At 43.5% G+C, this 18,138-nt stretch overlaps 1 long non-coding RNA gene across 2 annotated transcripts in view; it reads left to right on the forward strand.

Annotated features, from left to right (window-relative positions):
• LOC132211133 (uncharacterized) overlaps positions 1 to 16,357 on the forward strand; it is a 28,325-nt gene extending 11,968 nt beyond the window's left edge. Inside the window, exons 2-3 of one of the 2 annotated variants that reach the window (XR_009447420.1) lie at positions 13,638 to 13,775; positions 15,862 to 16,357. This is a non-coding gene — a long non-coding RNA (uncharacterized LOC132211133). Of the gene's footprint in view, positions 1 to 13,637; positions 13,776 to 14,237; positions 14,554 to 15,861 lie in introns of those variants that run through there. The other variant, XR_009447421.1, reaches the window with a different exon arrangement.
• The last annotated feature ends 1,781 nt before the right edge of the window (positions 16,358 to 18,138 follow it).

Raw genomic sequence — 18,138 nt, forward strand, 5'->3', positions numbered from 1 at the left:
TTCATTTAAACTTTAATATACTTTAGGAGTTGGCCATTCATTTAAACCTGTGGGTCGCAAACAATGAAAATACATCCTGCATATCAGATATTTACATTACGATTCATAACAGTAGCAAAATTACAGTTATGAAGTAGCAACAAAAATAATTTTATGGTTGGGGGTCACCACAACATGAGGAACTGTGTTAAAGGGTCGCAGCATTAGGAAGGTTGAGAAGCACTGAAAGAATTCTTTTGGAGAACTTCTTTGTGATCATTCTTTATGTTTCATAGGTTTATATTTTTTATACTCCCCACCCATCCCAATTTGTTTAATGCAACATCATTTGTAATTTTTTTACAAGCTACATAAATTGAAATTGATCTTTGCTTTCTGAAACAGTTTATTTGACTATTGTTATTTTCCTTGAGGGAAATGCAAAGTTTGGGGTGTTTTTTTTTGTTAGTATTTAAACTCCCCTGCTTTCTTGTTTTTCTCTATTTTTTTTTTTCATTTCCTAGAATGATCAAATGATGAGAAAGCTAGGAGTTTATTGACTTTGACTTGGATATCAGGATATAATCCTGAGAAAATGAGGAAAGCCCCAACACTCCACCACCTACTTATGGAAATAATAGAATACATACATCTGTGCTGTTATGTAGATCCTGAAATGCCACCATAATACATTCTTTATCTTAGGTTTACAGCTTTGTGTTTTAAAATACAAACCCTGGAGAATTATTGCATTAATTGGTCTATTACAGCATAACATTTAACTGGGAATTACTTGATTATTTTTCTCTGGGCAATAAGAAAAATGGGAGTTTTAATGAGAGTGTAGGAAAGAAGGGGTAATATTGGAATCTGGGCTACCAACCCAGAAAGACAGGCTTAACAAAAGGAAAAAATTCCCGGCTGCCGAGAAGTTGCAATAGGGATAACGAATATCTGGGAAGTAAGGTGGAGAAGCTGCCCAGCATTGAAGAAAGGAAAATGGGAAGCAGAAATAAAGCAAACTTGGATTCCTGCACAATTTAGTTTAGGGAAGACTAAATTTTCTTAGCATATTTAATCAATGGTTGCCAATCATTTGAGAAGAGATACCTGAATAGAGACCCATTCCTTCCCGTTTTAATTGATCACCCATAGAGACCGTACCTGGTACCTGCTAAGTGCTAATCATATGAAGTAGAACAAGATATGTCCTCAAAGAGTTTATATTCTAAAAGGGAAGATAGACCAAAAGAAAAATAAGATAAATGAAAATATATTTTCAAGTTGTGATATGTGCAATGAAGAACAAAAAACACATTTTTTATATTTTTGTTTTCTGCTTTACCCCGCAAAATCTGTGGTAAACAGAGATAAGTTGACACTGACTACAGTATACATAATCAACTACTGTTGACTTACTATTAGGTCCTATGAAAGTTAGGTTCTATGTAAGGAATCCTATATAGGATTTGTCCAAGGATAATCTTCCAACACTCAGAATCCTTTGAAATTCTGTAGACTCCTACACACTAAAGGGCTCCTCAGAGCTAATTCTAATTTTCAGTAGGTGAGGTTGACCACTGTGAGGTTTGATTTTAAGACTGACTGTTTGCTATCCCCACCCCAATACAATGCCCATCCTCTGGCTACATTTCCAGAAATTCCAGGGTTAAGAATTCTAATATACTGGCCTAAGGAGAAGCAAACAGGAAAGTGATTAGGCATGGACCTTCTGGCGACAGGGAGAGAGAGAGGAATAAGAAATAAACTCAGAACTCCAGGAAAAAAGCTAACAAGAAAACTGACTGAAACTATTCCACATTCCAAATTAGTGATTCAGGTAAGAGAAAAGGCAGAGCAGGGAACGGAATTTCTCCAAAACTTAAGGTTAGAATGTGGGAAGCCACTTGAGGTCCCTATTTGCTCAGTTTGTTAAAGGGGGACTATAAATACATACTTCTAGAGGCCTGGTGCACGAAATTTGTGCACTCGGGGAGGGGAGAGGGGCTCTCTCAGCCTGGCCTATGCCCTCTCACAGTCCAGGAGCCCTCAGGGGATGTCGAACTGATGGCTTAGGACATCCCAAGCTGTCAGTCAGACATCCTTAGCGCTGTGCTCACCAGCCATGAGCCTGGCTCAGGGCTTCTGGCTGAGCAGCACTCTCCCTGTGGGAGTGCACTGACCACCAAGGGGCAGGTCCTGCGTTGAGCATCTGCCCCCTGGTGGTGAGTGCACATCATAGTGACCAGTTATTCCACCGTTCGGTCGATTTGCATATTTGCCTTTTATTATATAGGATGAGAGCCTGCATGAACAGTCATAAGCATTCTTTTATGCATGCGATTACTAAAGCCATTAGAAGTAGGAAGTCAGGTCGATGACATGCTTTTTTTATGTAATTGATAGAATATTGAGGGATAATGTAAATTATATCTATGCCTGGTTCTCACACATCTACTAGTAAAAGAAGTAATAAGAGAAAAATGAACTACAACAATCAAGTAAAACTATCTTCTTGAACCTTTTGTGTCTGTCTGCCCAGCATTCTTTTGGGGGAACATATCTGCCACCCTCATTTCAAAGTATTCCTATTCAGGTGGTTTGGCCCAAGGATGGGTATGTGACCCAGGATCAGTCAATTAGAATATTTTATCTTCCTGGTCACAGTGATTGCCTCATGAAAGAATATGTGATATAAGTTGAACTGGTCAGAAGTCTCTCTGAGTACTTTACCAGCTATTCAGAAAATACCCTTTCTCTAGGATCACAGGCTCTAAGAACTAGAGTTCTGGGGCAGCCAAAGTTCATCTCGCTGCCACATGGAGTCACCTTAAAGATAAAACCAAGCAGAGGGGGAAAGTGGATAGGGAGTGGAAGAAGAGAGGTACTAACTTTTATATATATATATATATATATATATATATATATATATATATATATATATATATTTTATTGTTTTTTTTACAGAGAGGAAGGGAGAGGGATAGAGAGTTACAAACATCAATGAGAGAGAAACATCGATCAGCTGCCTCCTGCACACTCCCCACTGGGTATGTGCCCGCAACCAAGGTACATGCCCTTGACCGGAATCAAACCTGGGACCCTTGAGTCTGCAGGCCGACACTCTATCCATTGAGCCAAACGGGTTAGGGCAGTCCTAACTTATATTATATCCATTCTAAGAGATCCTTGTGTGAATGAAGCTGAGTAGAAGGATAGGTTTTCAGCAGTCTGTGAGAATGGTGCCATCAGGGCTGTGACTCACCATAGAACCAGTTGTCTTTGTTAGGAGGGGCCAAACTCTTCCAGGAAATTTATCTTAGAAGGGGTCTGATGATAGTAAATAACCAGGCTGGAACTTCTTGAAGTTATTTGCCCTTGGGTAACTTCAAGCTTAGTGTATACCCACTCTCCCTGAAGCCTTCTTGTGCTCTCTGCTGCCTTGATGAAGCTGAATTACCAGGTTCACCTGGAAAAAGAGTGAAGAAGAAATAGGAAGACCAAGATAGCACCCAAGTCCAATATAATTGGCCTTGTTTTTCTCATGTATCAGATTTTAAGATGTTCGAAGGCAGGTCCTGTATCTCCCACTATGGGGATCTTCAGGCCTAGCAGAGCACCAGAACTCAGTAAGCACTTAAATGAAGCATTGAGTGAGTGAATCTGATATGGCATATAGAGGTAGAGGCTCTGGAATATTCAGCCTGAGAAATTCATTGCTTTGGATCAAAGCACTGCCTCTTCAAGCATCCTTTTAAAAATGCAAATGCCCAGAAGAGACCTAAGTTATTTTTGTCAACCAGCAATTCTTATTTTTGGAAGCTATCAGGACAAGGGTAACTATAAAAATTGGATTTTAGAGAACACTCTTAGTGTGATAGAACAGGTACAAATTTGTGTAACTAATTTGGAAAAGTTTAGTATTATCTCCTAAAGTTGAACATTCATATTACATATGACCCAACAATTTTCTCCAAGAGGTGGACCCAGGGGAAATTCTTACACATATATGTGCAAGAATGTTCATAGCTTTAGTGATCACAAAGCACAAATCTGGAAACAACTCAAATGTGCATCAGCAGGAGAGTGGATGGATGAATTGTGATATGTTCACACAACTAGATATTGTGGCAATAAAACCAAATGAACTATACTAATTCACAACAGTATAGGTAAATCCTAGGAATGAAACAACAAAACATAAGTGAAGAAAGTAAATGTACATAATGTATACATTATGGTAATTTTTATAGAGTTGAAAACAACTAATATAAGAATATACTTTATAGAATATATATGTAAATGCAATTAAACTGTATATTTTAAAAAAGCAAAGGAATTCTGGATGATTGTTATATTGTGTGGGGAGAGGTGGAGAATGGGATGGAGATTACGTGGTTAGATGAAGGTTATGTCAAAGTTCTAGCTTTCGTTTTGGGTGGTAGGTTACAGGTACTTATCACATTATTAAGAATAATGAAATAAGTTACACACACACACACACACACACACACACACACACACACCCCAAAGCCTAGGTTCCCTAGGAAACAGCCTGAGGCTGGTGCTTCATTTGGAAAGTGCAATCTCAGAGCAATCATGGTGAGGAAAAAGTGAGGGCAGGCAGGGAAGGGTGGGAAGCAATGGCAGGGGACACATTACATTGCTTCATGAAGAGCTCCTAAGACACGAGTCATCATGTGTGTCTGTTCAGCTACATGGGAAGTCTTCAAGGAGGATGTTCAGAGAGACTGTGCCTTGGGAAGGATGAGGGAGAGGAAAATTGTTGGATTGAGTCTCTCCAATGAGAAGTAACTTCCATTAGGCACCGCTCCTGGGTTGCTTCTCTGTCCCCTTTTGGTGGCAGAAGCAAATCTCATAGCTTGTGTTCAGCTAAGTCCAGGAGTGGTGGGAGAAGCCAGAATCTCAGGGCATGTGGCTTATTAGCTCAGCTGCCCAACACCAGCAAGGGGAAGGCCCTCCCATGCAGGACTCTGGCCCCAGGTAGAGTAAGTTCCTGGACTGTGGAGGGAACTGAGCCAGAGCTGGTGGCTGAGGGTGCAGGCCAGACTGGCACTAACCAATTTAAGAAGTTTGTAAGATGTGTCCTGTATAAGCAGGGGCTCAGAGTCCAACCCAGGTTTCAATACCTGTGTGAATTTGGATAAATTCCTTTACTTCCCTTTAGCCTCATATGGAATATGGGAATGGTGGTAACAAACTCCAAAAGTTGTTAAAAGAGATAATGTATATAATGCAAACTGAAGAATAGTTGGCACCTAAGAAGTTCTCAAAAAATGGCGTTTTCTTTGGTCCTACCTCATGCCATGAAGCATAGATGAGACAGTACTGGAATGGGGGAGCAGGCCTGGCTTCATTCCCCTTCTCTTTATTTAACGCCATCCTCTTTCTGACCTTGGGCAGCCCAAGGGCACTGGCACCTGTATTATAGGACGAAAGACAAAAGACAATTTTTACCCCCTTCCCAACGTAAATAGTCCTGTGCTCTCTGTTTGAAAAGCTATTAGGTTTAAAGAGGCATCCCAAACATAGATGGGTGTTTCAATCAGGCAAATAATTTGCCACCCACTCCAAATGATATTCCTCAATATTTGTCTAATATTTACTTTGGTTGAAGGCAGAGCTGGCCCTAGCAGGACAAAGGCACATTTCACCAGTGTTGGGAGCTGAGGCTGGGGACCAGAGGTCACCAATGGCAGATTTCCAATTCATTTCAGGGATATGTTAACCCCTCTATGACTTGCTATCCTGGCCACCTGTCTACTTGATCATCCCTTTATGTTTCTAGAGCCCCTCAAAGGGTGACTAGGTCAGCCAGACCTCTTGGTAGTTGATAAACATCACTTTAATTCAGAATCTCCTTTCTTTTTGGTCATTCAAGAATATCCATTTTCTGCCCTAGTCAGTTTGGCTCAGTGGATAGAGCATCGACCTGTGGACTGAAGGGTTCCTGGTTCGATTCTGGTCAAGGTCACATGCTTGGGTTGTGGGCTCTATCCCCAGGAGAAGGTGTGCAGGAGGCAGTCAATCAGTGATTCTCTCTCATCATTGATGTTTCTATTTCTCCCTCTCCCTTTCTCTCTGAAATCAATAAAAATATATTTTAAAAAAGAATATCCATTTTCTGGCTTGCCTGCCTCATACAATTAAGTGCCACTGCCTTTCATAATACCTCCATAGGTTCTTGTGTTTCAGTACATGCCAGGGACTAAAATAAATGCATACTGCGGTTTTTTTAAACTAGCGCCTTCTTTTTTTTTTTTTTTAATTGATTTTAGAGAGAGAGGGAGAGAGAGAGAGAAACATTGATGAGAGAGAAACATCAACATCAATCAGCTGCCTCCTGCACGCCCACTGCTGGGATTCGAGCCCAAAACCCAGGCATGTGCCCTGACCTGGAATCGAACCAGTGACCCCTGAGCCACACTACCGGGCGATACTGCCATTTTGCTGGTAAAATGTAGTATTGTATAAGTGCAGGTTTTAATTTTGTAGATTTAGATAACTTAAAATTTCCTTGTTCTTAATTTGGGTTCTAATTAGGAGGTAAAATGAAGTTATGTGGGGCTAGAAGACTCAAAGACTCTCTCCTTATCATTAATGCATATTTTACACATGCTCCCAGACCTCCTTCTCTGAGCCTTTTTGAGGATAGAGTACATTCCTAGTCTCTAGGTTGCCTCTCTTCCTTTGAGCTAACCCTGTGGCCCCCACAAACATGTAAAAAATTCTGAAGGAGTGGCACTCCTGCACACTCTTGGCAAATTCCATTTGGCCTATCCCTTCTGGTTCATTTCCTATGTTCACGGATCCAGTTGGCCCCAATTTCTTTCTAGTGGGGAGTGGGGAAGGGAGTAGGAAGTCATTTAAAGACTTCACACCACTGACTTTGAGTCTTATTGGAGAAATGATCAGTCTGTCCCTGTAAATACCTCTTGGGTCCCCAAGATCAAAGCCTGAAATTCTACTACTAGAACTTGCTTTTGGCATTTAAGATGTCCTAACTCACCTATGTCTTTAATGTGAATGGTGAGCAGGTTGGCTCAGCAGAGGCTCTGAGGACAACTGGGAGATGGAGGAGGGGAGGCTGTAATTAGGTATCTCAGGACCCAGGTAGATCTTGCGCTTTGATAGGAGCCACCTGGTGGCAAGTCACATTTTGGCCTTGAATTCCTCCTCTTGCTGTCATAGCTGCTCCCAGCCTTTAACTTTCAAATTAAGAATGTTTATTTATGGTAGTAATGGAAAATAGTGTAGTTTGGAGAACCCATAAAAAATAAAAAAGAAGAGTGTCACTCAAAACAATGTTTAAAACAAAAGTTAAACATTAAAAAAAAATGAGATCCAAGTAAAGCCCTTCAAAGTAAGAAACATACACTATTATATTTTCAACCTTTTTCCCCCGCTCTGTGACATTAGGCCATCTTTTATGAAGGTCATCTTGATGAAAATAACTTTAATGTTAAGATATCTCCTGAGACCATGTGAGCTAATATGGTAAGTAAACAGTAGGCAGTTGCTGAATCAAAGGAAGGGGTCATTTAGTAACACAGTTAGCCCAGCATGGGTGCTCCCTTTTAATCAGAATCTCACTCTCTGTGGGCTCACCCTTTGGCCTGAATTTTATTAAGCTGCTGGATTAAAGGCATGAGAATTGAATTTCTATTTCTAAGCTTAGAGAATCTATTTATTCCTTTGATCAGTTGTCAGGACCAGTATCAGAAAATGTTGAAAATTGCATATGAATAATAATTCCTAATATTATATGTTTTTTTGTAGTTTGCAAAGCACATTTATATGTATTATTGCATTTACTCCTTCTAATCACCCTGTGAAGTAGGCATTATTATTATCACAATTTTAAAATCATAGAGAATGAGAATGGCTCTAAACTTAGGCTTTCTTGTCCCAACTTCCACAATTCCCATTTATTCTGAGGAGATGCTAGTTGTACACTATGCTCCCCTCACTCTGATTTTATTAATAACTAGAGGCCCAGTGCACAAAAGTTTGTGCACTCGGGGGGGCTGAAGGGGGTCCCTTAGCCTGGCCTGTGCCCTCTTGCAGTCTGGGACCCCTCAGGGGATGACCACCTGCTGGCTTAGGCCCGCTCCCCGAGGGATTGGGCCTAAGATGGCAATCAGACATCCCTCTGGCAGCCCGGCAGCCCTCGGGGGATGTCCACTTGCCAGCGGGGAGCAGGCCTAAACTGCAGTTGGATATCCTTAGCGCTGCTGAGGAGGCAGGAGAGGCTCCCACCACCACCGCTGTACTGGCAGCCATCAGCCTGGCTTGTGGCTGAGCAGAGCTCCTCCCATGTGAGAGCGCCCTGACCACCAGAGGGCAGCTCCTACATTGAGTGTCTGCCCCCTGGTGGTCAGTGTGTGTCATAGTGACCAGTCATTCCCAGTCTTTCTGCTGTTAGGGTCAGTTTGCATATTACCCTGTTACTAATAGGATAGAGGCCTGGTGCATGGGTGGGGGCCGGCTGGTTTGCCCTGAAGGGTGATCTGGATCAGCGTGGGGGTCCTGCTTGGGTGCCTGGCCAGCCTGGATGAGGGGATGATGGCTGTTTGTAGCTGGTCACACCCCCTTCAGGGTGGGGGTCCCCACTGGGGTGCCTGGCCAGTCTGGGTGAGGGGCTGAGGGCCGTTTTCAGGCTGGCGGATGACTGAAGTTCCCAACCTCTCCTTTTTTTCTTTTCTTTTTTTAATTCTGGGATTTATATACCTTCTATGGCTGTCACTGGAGCTGAGAGCCCGCTTTAGCTCTGAGGCTCGGCTCCAGCTCTGAGGCCTCCGCTGCTGAAAGCAGGTATCTGGGCTTTGTTTAGCTTCTATAATTGAAACACTGTTTCAACTCCAGCTCTGAGGCCCGGCTGGCTGAAAGCAGGTTTCTGGGGTTTGTTTAGCTTCCATAATTGCAACATAGTTGCTTAGAGTGTAGCTCAGAGCTGGGCGGTGGCAGGCGGGGAACTTTGGCTTCCTCCATCACTGGAGCAAGCAAGCCTCCTGTTCGCTTCAGCTGCCTGGCTGCCGGCCGCCATCTTGGTTGGCAGTTAATTTGCATATCGCCCTGATTAGCCAATGGGAAGCGTGTTGGAGGTATGGTTAATTACCATGTTTGTCTATTGTTAGATAGGATAATGGATGTAATAGTGGCTGACATTTGGGCTAGTCCCATGATGCCAGGCACATCTCATTTAATCATCCTGTCAATCCCATGATATAGACTTTATAACTAAACTGATTTTGCAGATGACTAAACTGAGGCTCAGAAAGGTTAGGTATGTAATACCAGAGTGCATAGCTAGTAAGTGATGGAGACAGGATTCAAATCCAGGCCTGTTTTGCTCCCTAGCTCTTAATCAGTCCACTCCATGATCTTGATGTGTCCTTTGGTTTCTCTTTAAGGTTTCTAGCTCTTTCTAAATGTCTGATTCAAAACAGCAGAAGCACACAGGGTGCTTTCAAGGGCAAAAACCAAAGTATAGGCTGTGGGAGGTTACAGGATGAACAGTAGGTCCTTCAGAACTTATTCCAGTGAGAAACACAACTAACCCACGGAGCAAAGCAACAAGACATCTGTTAGAAGGGCATGGAGCTTAGTGGGGAGCAAGGCGTAGAGTAAAACATGGGACTAATTAGCCCACACTGAGGCATTAAGTCCCTCACCAAGGGATTTACTACAGAACCTCTACACTGAATCATTCACATTTTATAGGAGGACTAGAGGCCCGGTGCACAAAATTCGTGCACTTGGGTGGGGGGGGGGTGTCCCTCAGCTCGGCCTGTGCCCTCTTTCAGTCCAGGAGCCTTTGGGGGATATCTGACTGTTGGCTTAGGCCCGCTCCCTGTGAGCCCAACTCAGGGCTCTGGCTGAGTGGCGCTCCCCCTGTGGGAGCTCACTGACCACCAAGGGGAAGGTCCTGCATTGAGCATTGATCATCTGCCCCCTGGTGGTCAGTGCACATCATAGCAACTGGTCGTTCCACTGTTCGGTCAGTTTGCATATTAGCCTTTTATTATATAGGATGGGGTGCTTAACACGAAGGCATCCCTGCCTAATAATGACCTATGGCACAGCAGAGGGTGACATGTACCAGCTGGTATGAAGGCAGCACAAACTGAGGATTGTAAGAACCTCTGGTTGGTTACAAATGCTCCAATACTGTGTAAATTCTAAAAGATAAACTTTGAGATAAAGGCCATAGTACAGTTAAGAGCTACTTAGAGTTTTGCTTCAGTTAAAAACAATAAAAAGTCCCCGGCCACCTTTCCAAAATTAGCTCATTCCTATGCTGATTGATGCTGGCAGAGGGGTGGGGAAGTTGGTGAGAGAAGGTCTGGGAACAAAACAATTTATTCAACCCCATGAAAGGAAAGCCTTTCAAGATTTGGATGAGGTAGTGGGAGAATCCACACCTTGATCTGCTACACTTTCCTGGGGAAGCCTTTCCTATCATGGCTTATGGTTCTCATTCCTGGTTGCACATTAGAATCACCTGGGCACTTTTTAATCTATCTCTGCCTGGGACCCACCACTCAAGAATCTTGGGGTTTGGCCTGGGTACTATAATTTTATAAGCTTTGCAGGTGATTGTGAAGCACACTCTTAGTGTGATAGAATTTCAGAATCAGAAATGAAAGACTAACACAAGTGTCCAAATTAAATCTTCTACCATTGTGGTGAGCTTGGAAGGGAAACACGTTGCAGACCTATTTTTAAGAGGGGAAGAGAAGCACAGAGAGGAGAAGCAGTTTGCCTGGCTGGAAGGTTGGTGGGGGCAGGGTTAAGATAGGAGGCAGCTCCTTTATTTTCTTCCACATCCCTTCTTCTGGTAGCATGTCACAGAATCAATAGTTCCGACAGCTTAGCTCTATATGTACCCAGGCATGAAATTTCTATTTCTTATCTGGGACAACCTTTCCAATTAGATCTATACTACTGTTTTAATGTGTTTTCTGGTATGGAAACCACATACTAAGGGACTTTCTTTTGTAATTCTTAGCCCTTTGCAAGCCCAAGCAGTGGGTCATGAGACTCCCACATCTGTTTAGAAGAAGCAAGGGACCTTGGTGCATTCTGTACAGAGCATAACACATGTATGTACAGTGAAAACGCATCAGTGGGGATGGAATTGAGACCTAACTCAGTCTCAGCTTTCAATCCAGCTATAAACCCAGCATGTCTGCCACTGGATCTACAACAGTTAATTCTTTTAGAACACAGAGCTAAATCCCCAAGGAGGCCTGGCCTGGAGAAGCCACCTGAATTGCTGTCTGCTTAAAGGTACACTCATGTTTCTTGGATTAACTGGGTCAGTTAGGTTGTTTATTTTTACCATTTGATTTCAAGGCAGGGCTGGCATCAGTGTGCTGGCAATTTCCAGAGAACACAGGCTCTGAATGACTGGGACAGGTGTTCAGGAACCCCAGTGACTATTATTTAATGTTGACCCTCCCCCAGCCTCACGATTTATGTATGAATTGGTTATGTGACTGAGTTCTATTTTTAACTGCAAATATGCTCTCTTCAACTGGAATTATGTTCTTTAGACACTGCATTATGCAAGCCGGCTCCAGAGTTTGCCAGGAGTGCTAAAGTAAACTGTGGGTAGTCATTGAAACCCCCACGGTGAGCAAATAGCATGCTTACTTGCTGCAAGATAGAGTTTCAGTTGTGTTAAATAACTGTTTGGTGCTACCTGATGAGAAACCCTGTCTGACTACTCATCAGCTTCTTTCATCTTGTGTCCTATCTAATCCCAGAATAAATCCTGTGGCCTTGGGGGAAGGGCATTAAAAAGGCTTCTGGTGATGAATATTAAACTTTATACAAGTCATAATGAGGCGAAAGCAATGTAGTGCTCATTGTAATGTATCTTCTCAGGTTTTAAGCAGGAGAGGAGAAAAGATGGTTTGGAGGCTGTCTAGGTGAGAAGCTGTTCTGATGCAGGTGATCCTGCTTCATTCTCCTGAAGTGAATACATTAGACAAGACTACTGGTGGGACCGCAGGTGTTTTTTCTTAGGGCAGTCATAAGAAGTAGCTCTCAAGAATTACGTAGGATCATTTCACTCACTCCTTCTGGATGACTGGCATCTGGCTTATCCAAGATGACCCAGAGAAGGGGCAGAGCTAGCTGTCTCTGAAGGGAGGATGTTAGTGTCACTCAGGCCACTTTGGTGGCAAACAAAAGAAGATATTATTAGGAAGACTGAGAACATCTCTGGAGGGGTTTAGGTAGCAGGAGCTAGATTCCTGACAGTCTCATCAGTACATCACTGCTGGAATGAATGCTCTCAACTATTCTTATATTTTTAAGTGTCTGTACTAACCCATCAAAACCCAGGGGGTGAGTGTATTAGAGCTTTCCAGAGAAAAACAGAACCAATAGGATGTGTATCTTCTATCTATCTATCTATCTATCTATCTATCTATCTATCTATCTATCTATCTATCTATGTCTATCTATCTACCTACTTACCTATCCAGAGAGACAGAGAGATTGATTTGTTTTAAGGAATTGGCTCACATGAATATGGAGCTGACAAGCCCAATCTGCAGGGTGGGCTGCAGGTTGGAGCTGGAGAGCCAGGGAGAGCATATGTTCCAGTTCAAGGGCTGCCAGGCAGGAAGGGCTGATGTTGCAGATGAAGTCCGAAGGCAGGCAGCTGCGCAATTCTCCTACTCAGGGAGGGTCTCTTTGTTCTATTCTGTCCTACTCAGGAGGAAATCCACCCACATTTGTAGAACAACATGCTTTACTCCATTGATTAAAATATGAATCTCATCCAACAGAAAGAGTAATGTTTGACCAAATATCTGGATACCCCATGTCCCAGTCAAGTTGACACATAAATTTGACCATCACAGGAGCTCTGGAGAGGGAGAGCACAACCAGCTGAGCTTGAGTTGTGTGACCATCTGTTTAGCCAGTAGACAGCGGGGTGTTTTGTTTGGCAATTCCAGAGACTTTGCACTATGGGGCAGAACTTATTTCCCATAGGGAAAGTGGGGAGCTGTTACCAGGAGAAAGGGGAATGGGTACTGGGAAGCCACAAGACAACAACTGGCTCTGGTCTCAGGAGAGTCTTACTTCATCACTTGCTTCTGTGTGGGTTAATGTGACAGCTTTGATGGCCTCTTCCAGCTCCTCTTCTCTGTGTGAAAGGGAGAGCAGCCGGGATGGGGAAAGAAAGAATTTCTGTTCCTGTGCCCCTTTACCTCCAGCTTCAGCCCTTACTCTTAGAGCAGTGGTTCTCAACCTGTGGGTCCCGACCCCTTTGGGGGTCGAACGACCCTTTCACAGGGTATGCCTAAGACCATCGGAAAAACATATATAATTACATACTGTTTTGTGATTAATCACTATGCTTTAATTATGTTTAATTTGTAACAATGAAATTGGGGGTCACCACAACATGAGGAACTGCGTTAAAGGGTCGCGGCATTAGGAAGGTTGAGAACCACTGTCTTAGAGGTTTGTGCTAAGGATTCAGCACTCAAACTCTGGATCCCTCTGGAAAGTCTCCCTACATTGTATGGGGTGTTTACAAGATATCTCTGCTCCCAGAAGAGTTTGAATCTATTGTACTTCGTGTATTTTCTTTCTTTTCCATTCTTTCCTACTAGAGGCGTTATGTAGCTGTGGCTGTTGCTACCCTACGCAGTACCTTTGTGGAATTAAAAAGGCACCAGACCCGCAGGGAGATGCAAACGGGACAGATACTGCCACTCCGGGGCACGTCTGTTGTGACATCCTCTTCAGAGGTCTGTAAGCCTGATTTCTCATTAACACATTACAGAAGAATTAACTCACTGCAAATTTCATGGATCCGTGATGGGGAAGATATGATCAATAGTCTAAAATGAAAACAGATAAGATAAAAATACATAGAAAATCTAAATTTTTTTTCACATGTCTCAGTGGATCATGTACACAATCTGAAGTAGGCACAACCCACTTTGTGGACCACTGATCTAGCACCTATAGTTCCACTTACAGTACCTGTGCAGACAAGGCTTATTGATTACAGCACTCCTCCTGAGCCTGGAGGCATCCTCATACTCCATTACAATACCATGGGCTCTAGGAGTAGGTGAGGGTATGGGGGAGGGGGAGAATGGAACCTACGCCTTGAGGGCCTTATCCAGCCCACCACCTGTTTTTATAAAGTTTTATTGGGACACAACCTTGTATATATATTGTCCATGGCTGCTTTTGTATTCCAGTGGCAGAAACCATATGGTCCAAAAGCCTAAAATACTTATTATCTGGCCCTTCACAGAAATGGAAGACGGCTGACCCCTGCTCTAGGCAGTCAGTATTGGTCACTGTGTGTTGCTAATAAAATGGAAAACTTGTTTGCCATTCCTGCTTTAGAGTTAGACTGAAGTTTGGAGAATAGCTCATTGTGCTAATCAGGCCAAGCTTGGCCTTGCTTTCTTCTGTGGGTACTTAATCTTTGCTAGCTTTCTTAGAAACCTAATCCATTGGTCACAAAGACATAGGGAAGTGAGTACAGATAAAACTGGTCACCTAAAGTCCGTGTCCGCCCTAACCGGTTTGGCTCAGTGGATAGAGCTTCAGCCTGCGGACTGAAGGGTCCCAGGTTCGATTCCGGTCAAGGGCATGTACCTTGGTTGCGGGCACATCCCCAGTGGGGAGTGTGCAGGAGGCAGCTGATCAATGTTTCTCTCTCATCGATGTTTCTAACTCTCTGTCCCTCTCCCTTCCTCTCTGTAAAAAATCAATAAAATATATTTTTTAAAAAAATAAAGTCCGTGTCCTATACAGTATAGTCAGCAGTGTCCACTCCACCCTCAGCCTGCTGCTATTTGCCTCCAGGTGGAGTGTTTGTTCCTCATCACAGTTAACACCAATGGCCTAGAGGCTCCACCACTAGAGGGCTCAAAGACACTGTACATTTGCAAATGGTCATGGGAATCTGTGCCAGAAAGTTTTAATTTCTCAGGAGGAAATTTTTTTTTTTTTTAATTCAGAGTTTGAGATGACAATTGGGAACTGAAATGGCTTGTTTTCACGAGTCCTGACAATTCCCAACTCTGACAACTCCCTTATTATCCCTTCCTCTTTGGGTTTGTCTATTAGATGTAGGAAAGGAGAAAAGGAATAAGAGCTGATAGAGAAAGGGAAGACAAAGGAAGGCAGAGTAAGAGGGATGATATACTAAAAATGTATATAGAGTAAGGTGATTGAATTCAACACTAATTAAAGTCCACCCCTTTCAGGTGTGGGCAGTTCTTACAAGCTATGTAGTACCAGCCTGGATCCTTATAAAGGGGCTAGGAAATCTCCCAGAAGAGAAACTCCTCAGGGTAGTGGGACCCTCGTGGAGGTCTGTCCGGATTGGGCCTCTAGGCCTGCCCTTCCTGCTCCCCCCACCCCCCTCCACATACGCATCTGCATTCAATTTAGGGAGGAGAGAGTGCCTGAGAAAGAGGAGTAAAACTGGCAAAATCTGCTCCTTAAAAGCCGTGGTAACCTCGATACGAAGAATAATGTTTGGGTCAAGTATAATGGACTAACACAGTGGTTCTCAAGCTTGGCTGCACATGAGAATCACCTGGGAATCTTTTTAAAATCCTGACTTCTGGGCCTTATCCTCCAGAAATTCTGTTTCTTTGTTATGGGGTGGGGCCACAACATTAGTAACAAAGAAACAGAATTTCCCGAGGATGAGGCCCAGAAATCAGGATTTTAAAAAGATTCCCAGGTGATTCTCATGTGCAGCCAAGGTTGAGAACCACTGGACTAACACAAAGAAAAAGGCAGGTGTTCCCTCTTTTCTGGGTAGGCACCTGTGGCTTTAAAACTGGAGTTTAAAATTCTCAGACTGGAGTGCGTTGGGCATCGGAAGCAGCTGCTCCTCTGTGGCCTCAGGAGACACATTTCCACAGCTCAGCAGGAGCCAAGACCTGGGCAGAGGGTCTTCCTGGAGACAGCCAGAGCAGGAAAAGAGAAAGTGGTGGGTGCTCCATTTCCTGGTAGGATTTGCCTGTGCGTACATTGGTTGGGTAATAGCCAACTCCAGTTAATTTCGGGCTGGTCAAGAGTGCTTTTGTTGGTATGTTTTGTTTATCCCTACACTTCCTCTTTTGGGAATTGCATTTGTTAGTTCCACAAGGTTCTAGTAGGGCGGTTAATCATGTGGCTCTGGCTTTCCAGTCACATTGTTATGGGACACCAGAAACACCAGAAAACATATTATGGACAGCCCCCTGAATCGAAGGGAGAGGGTGGTCTCCTCCCCAGTTCTTACCATGTTCCTGAGAAATAATTCAATTGAGTGACAACAGGATTGTAGTAAAGCAAGCTAATTTACTAAGGAGGCAAAGCAAGCAAATTTATTAAAGAAGTAAGGCAGGTAAATCTATCAAAATCCACCTGGCATAAAGCACAGGGGGCACTCAGCGTTGCCCAGTGGGGTTCAAGGGGTTTGTTACCCTCCTTCCTATAAGTTTCAAGGTTCCTCTGCTGGATATGTTGGGCACAGACTAGATTTCAAGGTCCTCCCTTTTACTTTGTCATGGCTTTTCCTAGAATTTATGAGAACATTTGGCAAGTCCCAAGATTGCTGACTTCTTTGTTCAGTGAGTGAGATAAAAGTTCCTCTTTTCCCTCTCCTGCCTTGGCGGTTCCAGGCTGACTTAAGCAGTGTATCCTCTGGTTTCGGAGGAGAGGTATTAATCATTTGGTCTCAAGTGTCTTTGGTTAGAAAATAAGGTCTTGCTGCAAGCTGGTTGCAAGCTGCCTAAACTGTTTAGCCTTGTTTAGTTTTCTTGCCTCAGTTTCCCTATTCCGTTTGCCCAGGAATTTTCATAGCTTCTACTATCCTGTTACAACATAGGTGGTCACTTGGAAGAGAGAGTCCTCCTGGGCTTCTTGGGCTCTCATGTGTCCTGTGGTGTGTGCCAAGAATGCAAGATCCCACTGTTCTATTATCTCAGCCATTTCTCAGGATTGTTTTTGCAACTGGTAACAGATACTGTCTTCCCTGGACAAAGAGCAGGCTTGCTATAAAAGCAGTGGATTCCCCAAGCTGGGGTTCATTGGCTGTCATGCACACACATTGCCTGTGTGGCATCCCTCTGGGTTATGCCACCTGGCTGCTCCCATGAGACTCTGGGATGAGAAGGACCAGTGCAGAGACGCTGATGAAGTCTCCTGTTTCTGACCCACCCCTTGTCTTCTGGCAGCATGTGAAAAACAGCTATAGGCTAACTTATTAGCTTGAAAGTAGGGCAGTGGTTCTCAACCTTCTGGCCCTTTAAATACAGTTCCTCATGTTGTGACCCAACCATAAAATTATTTTTGTTGCTACTTCATAACTGTTGCTACTGTTATGAATTGTAATGTAAATATCTGATATGCAGGATGGTCTTAGGCGACCCCTGTGAAAGGGTCGTTCAACCGCCAAAGGGGTCTCGACCCACAGGTTGAGAACCGCTGAAGTAGGGTAAAATCTAATCACAGAGGGTGGACATAGGGCTTCTCTGAAGTCCTTTTTAAGGATTGATATGGATCTAGGAGAGAAAAACTGCACTTCCCCAAGTTTACCAATTGTGTAGACAGACAATAATCTAGCAGTTATAAATGTAGTGGTTTGATTCATACTTTAGAAATGTAGTTGCTGTGCCTATTACGCATCTCCCTTACTGTTGTGGCTTTGGTTGCTGTGAGTTGTAAATATGAACACTGATTCAAACGCTAACCTGCTTTATGCTCTCTCTTCCCCGACTCAGCCCCATCTTTACTTGTATGCAATGAAAACTACTCTCCTCCTGATTTTTTTCCTGTGGATGAGGGAAGTGAATGTGGGTCCAAGTGAATTTTCTTGGCTCTGAAAGCAAACTGACCAAAGCATGAAAGCGGATACCACAGTAAAACTAACATTTTTGTAGCCTGGGGCTGCAGAGCTTAGGGGCACTGCCATGACTGAACCTGTGTCTGGACAGCTGGGTTCCAGCCTCTGCAAGGATAGTTGCAATGGGAGTGAACTCTCTGAGCCCATGGGATGCATTGCCTAGGTTTTGCCACTAGATGGACCTCTAACTAATATTTAGCAATAGGTGTAGGTTTGGGTGGTGGTCATTTTTACGTTAGAACTCA

Source organism: Myotis daubentonii, chromosome 10 (assembly GCF_963259705.1).
Source record: "Myotis daubentonii chromosome 10, mMyoDau2.1, whole genome shotgun sequence".
Taxonomy (NCBI): Eukaryota; Metazoa; Chordata; class Mammalia; order Chiroptera; family Vespertilionidae; genus Myotis; species Myotis daubentonii.